The following is an 8,580-nucleotide window of genomic DNA, read 5'->3' on the forward strand; positions in this document are numbered from 1 at the left end:
CCGGGTTGATATGTTTTTTAACAACCCCTCATAGCCTGTCGCTTGGACATCCCTTTCTATCAAACTACTTTTCTATTGCGATGTTTTCTCAAGCATTTCATTGTCGTCACTTTGCCTCTTAAACATTTCACACCTTTGCTTTAAACAACATATCATTGTCACCCACACAATGATCTCTGAGCTCTTCTTTAGCTCTGGTCCCAATCAGAGGTTCATTTGGACATTGAATATGAAACAGTGGAGAAACCTTGTTACTCTAAAGATCTAACAACAAATTGGTTTTGCTTTGACCCATCAATATGTGCTTGAATTATTAATTATTAGTATTTCTATCTTATTATATGTCAATAAATAGTGTTGTATGTAGCATCAAAAGTGACATTAGATGATATTATGGATCTTCAGTTAAAATTAAAAAGTCAAAGATTAATCATTCGAAGTTCAAAAGTTCATTTAAGAGTTTGATATCTTTTAACAGATGTTATTTCATACTGACCGGTCAAAATTTGAACCATATCCATACTTAAAGGATCCGATTATCTACTATTTGTCTCACATGTACCATGTTTATAAAAATTGTTATTTTACTGGTCTAATTCCCTGTACCAATGAGCAAGTAAAGATATGGTGGGAGATGGATAAATAAAAATTAAAAAATCAGCCAACTCTCCATTTCCCGGGAAATGGAATATTGGTGATAAGGTCAGTTGCCCAACTCAAAAGCAATGCAAATGTATGACAGGACAAGTCTCTATAAAATTATAACTAATGAACTCTTGTTGTTACATATTCTGAATCATGGACTTCATTCCTCACTAAAATCTGGTGAAATTCTTATCATTCTATATAAAGAACTTATTCTGAGCAAAGTAATAAGCCGAGAAAACAAGATGTAAAGGCCTGTGTAGTATTATTCTTTTCACGCCAGCCTCAAACAAAAAGTTGCACAACGGGCCTTGTGTCGTGTCAGTCCATGTTTTAAACTACCAAGTAAATTTGGCATGTTTATTACAGTGACTTGTTTCTATCACAATCAAAGCCAACATTTGAGCATTCATTGATGACATCTGATCTAAACTGAATGTGACTTTATATCCTCATGGAGGTGTATAAGAATACCAGGTAAGCGGGGAGTCAATTCTACAACAAAAGCTGTTAATCTGCGTGGGGCAACAAAAAGCTAAGACCAGAGTTTCCACTTATTAGTGGTGGGGCTCTATATCTGAGATATCAATCTGCTCCCATGACTACGACATGTCATCAACAGAAAACGGAATGCTGCAAAATAGATGCTTCAAATGGTTAATGTTACATACAATATCATGATACATATTTTCAAAATGATAAATTTATTTTTAGATATGATAAAGTTGACATATTAGCTGTTATCTTAGTATTTTTTACTCTAACAAGATTTGAACACCGGTCTCTGAACTTCTTCAACCTTTAACTCAAGTCAGTTGAGGTGTCCAACCTTTTGTTCAAAAGGATATATCTTAACTAATACAAACCTACCAAACTGGGAAGTACTATCTATTATTACTCATTATTGCTATATATAAAATAAAACAGACTCCTTCATGCTATATGTGTATTGTTGTACTTCCAGGCCCTCACGGGTTTACACGATCGATATGTTGGTCTTTATTTATGTGTTTTTAGATTAGCTAACTTTGCAACCTGAAAACCATTTTCTGTTTTTAGACAGCTTTCAGAGGGTTTTATTTTAAAAATTAACTGCCCATGAAAAGAGTTTCCCTGTGACTTGGAACACACCGTGCATGGACGAAGGCACTTATATTAATTAAATTGGGCATCCCAGTACATGATGCTATTTCAATATAGCTGTTGAATACTGTCCAAATATCTTGTCATTATTAGAATTATTCCTCTTCTTTCAGTTTTTTTATTTCTTTATGTCACTTCTAAATTTAAGAAGTAATTGTACTTTCTCCTATAAAAGGAACCTCTATTTGGCAGAATAATACACAACAATTATCAATAATATTTATCTATATGGTATCAGAGCCATAGATTTCTTATCTAGGCAAAAGGGATGAACCACCTATCTTGTGACAAGCCCTAAGCGGCTCCTCTGTGGTAACCCTACCGGCAATGGAAACTCAACCGACAGCATAGCACATGGAAGCCTTGGTTGTGACGGCGACCCTGGTGATGGAACCGGACCAGGTGGCAGTGCCGGTGATGGCACGGGCCATGGTGGCAGTCCAAGAGGGGGTACTGGCAGCGGCAGCAGCCATGGACGCGATCACAGTTCTGGTGGTACCGGTCAGTGGAACGATGGTTCCTTTCAACTGGAGGTAACTTTGGAGGGTTTTACAACAACGATTATTACGATGGCTCTGGCATCGGATACAGAGATGTTGGTGGTTTTGGTATGGGAAGAAACAACCAAAGTAATTCCTTACAAGTCATCGTGCAGAAACTGAATGGGAAAAATTACACATATTGAGCCCAAACAGTGTGAGCATTTTGGACGGCAAAGGCAAATATGGCTTCATGAATGGTACAATTCAGGAACCTGCAGAACCAGATCCAACTTAGAAGTTCTGAGAATCTGAAAATTCGTTAATCATTAATCATTGCTTGGCTAATTAGTTTAATGGAGATATGAATTGGGAAACTTACCTGTAATTCAATAAGAGTTCTCAAATTTCCAAAACCTATAATTCATATCAGTTATAGGCATTTGCCCCTCTCATGTGAGGAAACCATATTTTCCCGTCTAGTATCAATCTTGCAGTTTGGGACCATTTGACATAATTTTTTCCATTGAGTTTCTGGATTTCAACTTTGAGGGCATTAGAAGTTCCCTCATGGACAAAAAAATTGGAAAAACCGTTGTTAGATAAACCATTCCAGTCATCGCCACCAGGGCCACCACTGCCTAGGTCACCACCACCAAGGTTGCCGCTACTAAACCAACACCGCTGGCGTTGTTGATTGTTTCTGATTTTTCACCCAAACCATCTGCCGCCGCCACTACCCATAAGGATTGCCTTCCATGGGGTATTGTGTGCCATTAGGTAGACAAAATGTTAGTACTCTTTCTAATTTTGGAACCCCAAACCCCATTGGGTTGGAGAAAGCTTTACAGAAACCTAACCAAGAGCTCTAGATACCATGAAGAAAGTAAAAGACAAAATACTTTCATGTTTTATTACTACAGCCCTAAGCGGTTTATATAGGGGAAAAAATTACAATAGTAATACTATGTAATAATGACAGAATTATAAAATAAAAATAAATAGAATATAAAATAAAAGAGAATCAAATCTGATTTCCCTTGATTCTTCAACAAATTTCAATGAGGAAGGCAATAAAGATAGTAAGAAATAAGAGAAGCCATGGTGTGACCATTGCAAACGTCTGTGGCACATGCGCAAGACTTGTTGGAAGCTACATGGGAAGCCTCCTAATGCGAAGAAGAAAGGAGAAAGTCGTGCATTTCAAGCTACTTCTAATCAAGAGTTACGGTATTCCTCAAGTTCATTTCCGTTCACCAAGGAGCAGATAGATCAATTATACAAACTTCTTGAATCTCAAACCCTTCTAGCTCCATGGTTCAAAAAGGTAATTTTTTATCAGTCCATCTTAGTGTCATCCCTAACCATAGTTGGATTGTTGATTCCGGAGCTACTAACCATATGACTGAAGTACTTAGTTTATTTTTCTCATATAAACCTTGTGCAAGTAATTTAGAAATTAAGGTTGTTGATGGCTCTTTTTCAGTCGTGGTAGGAAAATGTTTTATCAGTAAATTAACCCAAAATAAAAAATGTGAAGCTCGTTTTTTTGAAACTCATTGTGCATTTCAAGATTTCGGAGAAGATGATTGGCAATGCTAAGCAAAGTGGTGGACTCTACTATCTTGAAGATAGACCTAAAAACAGACACCAATCTGGACCCATAGGTTCTTCAGTTGTATCTTTTTTTTTGTTTCAAATAATAAAGATGATATTATGTTGTGGCATTTGAGGTTAGGCCACCCTAGTTTTAAATAATTGTTAATCAAGATATAAAACTTTTTGTTAATCAAGATATTCAAATAATAAAACATTTTGTTAATCAAGATATTTCCACATTTCAATGTGAAATTTGTTAGTTTACTAAACATCATCGAAATTCCTTTCCAATACATGAGTATAAACCTTCAAAACCTTTTTCGATGATTCATAGTGATGTTTGGAGGCTTAATAGGATAAGTTTTTAATCCAACAAAAGATGGTTTATCACCTTTACAGGTGATCATACTAGACTTTGTTGGGTGTACTTATTGAAAGAAAAATAAGAGATAGCTCATATATTAAAAACTTTTTGTAAATTGGTGCAGACACAATTTAACTCTCAAAAACAAGTGTTTAGAACTGACAATGGAACTAAATACTTTAACACAGTCGTGAGATTTTTTTTTATGGAAAATGGAATTGTTCATCAAAGCTCATGTGTTAACTCACCTCAGCAAAATGGAATTGCAAAGAAAAAATCAACATCTTCTTGAGGTGGCACGTGCATTACTCGTCTCTACCAATGTCCCAAAATATTTGTGGGTCTGTCTTGATAGCTGCATATTTGATTAATCGCATGCCATCGCGTGTGTTTCAATTTCAAACTCCTTTTCAAATTTTCTTTAAACATTTTTCCATTGCATCAATCTTTGCTGATTTACTATTGAAAATTTTTGGATGCATGACTTTTGCTCATGAACATAAACATCTTGGTAAACTTGAACCCCGTGCTATTAAATGTGTTTTCTTGGCTACTCTTCCACTCAAAAAGATTATAAATATTTTGAATTGAACATGGAAAGAGTTTTCCCTGTGACTTGGAACCGTGCAATGGACGAAGGCACTTATATTAATTAAATTGGGCATCCCAGTACATGATGCTATTTCAATGTAACTGCTGAATACTAAGGACCTGATCAGAGATTTCTTTCACTTAATGGGCACAAGTCATGGCTTATCGTCCTGTGTTTTATGTGGGTTCGGATGGATGACTTTATTACATTAATAAAGGTAAGAAAAAATCAGTTTACCATATTTTGCCATCTGTGACCGTTAGAAGAAGGGAGGGAAACACAGTTTTTTCACTAGAGAAAAAAATTGATGTTCTTAATCATTCAATAAGTTGTTCCTAATTTCTATTTCTGACATTTTTCCATTTCTCCTCTCTAGGTTCTTAACATATGCAAGATGATATGTAGCCAAGAATATAGATATCAGAAATCCAATAGCTTGTCTAATATGTTTGATCTCATTCCAGGCTGAACCTGTATACTGCTTTTTTTTTTTTTTTTTGGAGAAAGGACAGGAAGGTTAGCGTACCTATTAAATGAACTGAACTACCGAAAAGAATAACACCATTGTTAATTTCATGCACATCATAACACCAATGATCTACTTTAGCCAAACCAGCTTTGACAAATTCTCCATTACTAAATGAGCATCACTCTTGTTTTCAAAGAAGACTAATAAAAAATGAATACTTGAGGATATAAAAATGAGAATGAAAAAAAAGTACAAAAAACAACCTGTTGAATAAGTGTACATTCATGAGAGAAAATTTTCGTGTGAACACCTTTGAACCAAAATGGGGGAACCTGCCAAAATAAAGCAGAAGTGAGAGGAAATCAGAGCATGACAACTAGAAATAAATGAAAACACAACCACCACCCAAAGAAAGGAAAATAAATTTATGTAAAAAATGTATGTACATTCCTCACTAAGGTTTGAGGAAATTATGTAGATCAACCTTCTAGCTCAAATTTAAATAAACCTAACTTAATTAATTATTAGCACAAACCATCCACTGCCTAAAACCAAAATAGAGAATATATACAGGTAACTTGAGAAACAACAAGGAATGTCGTGTAATTTTATCATACTTCAAGAAAAGTATACATTTTTTTTATCAGTGATATATTTAATAGGAGAGATCCTAATATATATATATATATACACACACACACACACACCGTAAAGAACAAGTAGTGTAGTTGGCTCAAATTGCTACACGGAGCCAGAATCATAGAAATAAAATAATGATGCAAAAGCGGTTCAACTAACATGATTTTCTTTCAAAGTACTCAAAATAGTTCCTAGGCTTTTCACTCTCCTGCTAGGGAGCAATCATTGCGCCCTGGGCATTGGTGTTTGCAACAAAACATGATGATCCCTTGACCAAGCTTGCTCTGGATGGTCTTGGCACCTATCTCATCACATAAAAATAGTAATGTTTCAACCTAATAGAAGCTTTACTAAAGAGTAGTGAAGAGATTGTCATACCTGGATGGACAATCCAAGTAAAAGAGAAATTTCTTTCTTCAAGTTATAGCGAATAATTCCATATATCTTTTCCACATATTCTCTAAGCTGCTGTTTGAAAAGCACAGATTGGTAATTGACTTCAACTTGTCTTGATGTATCTACTCTCCTGCTTGTGCTACCATAGATTAGGGAAAAATTGACTCCATCTGGAGTTCCACGAAAACACTGAAAAAGAAATGGACTAGGCTTATTGTCAAGATGTGAATATTGTAAATAGGGTGTAAATTAAGTAGGAGAATCAACTCATAGTCTCTTAAATTGAGCTATTTTGTCTGGGACGTTATTCTTGCTTTAGACAGGAAATTATTACAAAATTAGGAGTGACCTTGTTTCCATTTCTGTAGCCTTGTATCATGTTATTATATATATATATATATGCACACTTAATAAAACGAAATATTATTCAGATCTCATTTCTGGTTGTTATTTAACATTATCTGAAAATAAAAGCTTTTCAACGGGGATTAATCTATTCAAGCCAGGAGCTATGTTACTCGAGTCATCCTCCCAAACAGGCTGTTGATGATGAATGACAGTGCTGACGAGCCATTCCGGCAGAACCACTTGCTTTGAGTATGTTCTGGAGTAACAAGGCAAGTGTTGAGGCATTTGATTACCAATAGGCCAAGACATTATTGTTATCCTGGGTCTGAAGTCCAAATGGAAATATGAATGACTTGAAAGTAATATGTTAGGTAAGACACGCAAGAAAAAGAGCAATAGCACAAGCAAGTTCTGTTTTCACACCTAGTTGCATGGCCAGTAGTTTGGATGATACGATAAAAACACTACACTCAACTTCAAATGATCTCCAGTGCAAGCAAGAAACATTTGCATATGACAAGCAGCAATTGGTCTGTTCCCAGAAAAGCCTAGAGATTGTGCAATACATCTAATGAGTAACTCTTGATTCTCCTGTTGTTGATTTAGTGACATCTGTGGTTTATCCTCCATTTAAGAGAGACGATTCCGTCTGCTTCATTCATGGGCTATGCGTCTGCTTCACTCATGGGCTATGCAGTTCCTGATTAATCATTAGGTGACCAAGAAAAAAGTAAAATTTACATAGAAATACCCAAACCAATAACATTTGGTTTAAAATAGATTTAGTTACCAAAGATGTTTTTGCATCCACGTAGGGGTGCGAATAAACTAGGCCGCCCAACAGGAGCCTATGGCTTGGCCTATTAAAAGTCTAGCTCAGCCTTACCTGTTTAGTAAAAAGGTTAGGTTAAGCTTTTTAAAAAACTTATTTATTTAAATAGCCTAGACTCATACTTTCTAAAAAAAACCTATTAGGCCTGACAGGCCGGTCCGTATATATGTAATTAAAATATAATATTTATATATAGATATAGTAATAATAAAATAAAAGACTCGTCATATTTGTGTATTAAAGACTCTTCATTTTCTCTCTTTAAAAAAAGACTCTTTATTAGAATTTTGAACCCTAATTTTTTGTTCTCACTCCATACTTATTCTTCTTTCTCAAAATCATTGTGCTATAAATTTAACGTATGTATTTTATTATTTTATTTTGTTAATAATTGTTCATATATACATCAAGTTTGTTGCAAAAAGTGAAATAAATGGATGTTATGGTTGTACAGGTTCAACAAAATTCACGCTTTTTATTGTTCTATTAGTCTTTTTAGAGATAGGCAAAATATCTTTTGTACACGCCTTATCATTAATATATTAACTTGTTAATCTATTAAAAAATATGTCTAAATCCTTATTTAAAATGTTAATATGAACTAGGCTTTTAAATAGACTAATAGTTCGTACCAAACTTTCGTAAAGGTCAGACTTACGCCTAAAAAAAGTCTATGATAGGCCACAAGTCAAGCTTAGGCCTTGATTTTTTTTGACAGATTAAACTCAGGTCTTGCAAAGTCTAGTTCAGTTCGGCCTATTATCACCCCCACGGTAACATGACCACTTTCAGCAGCTCTCTACCAACAGAGAAGAGACATTTTTAAAACAATTGTCAAGCTTTAATTTGTTTTCATGCATATTGTTGAAGATTGACGCTAATTAAGGAGAATCAACATATTTTGTTTTGTACAGTTTTATGACAGCTGTATGTCCATTAAATATAGATTAGTATTAGCTAATTTCTAGTCTTTCCTATCTCATTAGAATTAGCAATTATGAGGAGAATAACTTCCCTAATTCTTAGGCTAGATTAGCGCCCAGCCTTAATCTCCTAGTCTATATAAATTCTGCT

At 34.8% G+C, this 8,580-nt stretch overlaps 1 pseudogene; it reads right to left on the reverse strand.

The window, feature by feature from the left end:
* Positions 1–734: 734 nt before the first annotated feature.
* On the reverse strand, positions 735–7,304 carry LOC101491851 (myosin-11-like; annotated as a pseudogene).
* Between the last annotated feature and the right edge of the window lie 1,276 nt (positions 7,305–8,580).

This window comes from Cicer arietinum, chromosome 4 (genome assembly GCF_000331145.2).
Source record: "Cicer arietinum cultivar CDC Frontier isolate Library 1 chromosome 4, Cicar.CDCFrontier_v2.0, whole genome shotgun sequence".
NCBI classification, from domain to species: Eukaryota; Viridiplantae; Streptophyta; class Magnoliopsida; order Fabales; family Fabaceae; genus Cicer; species Cicer arietinum.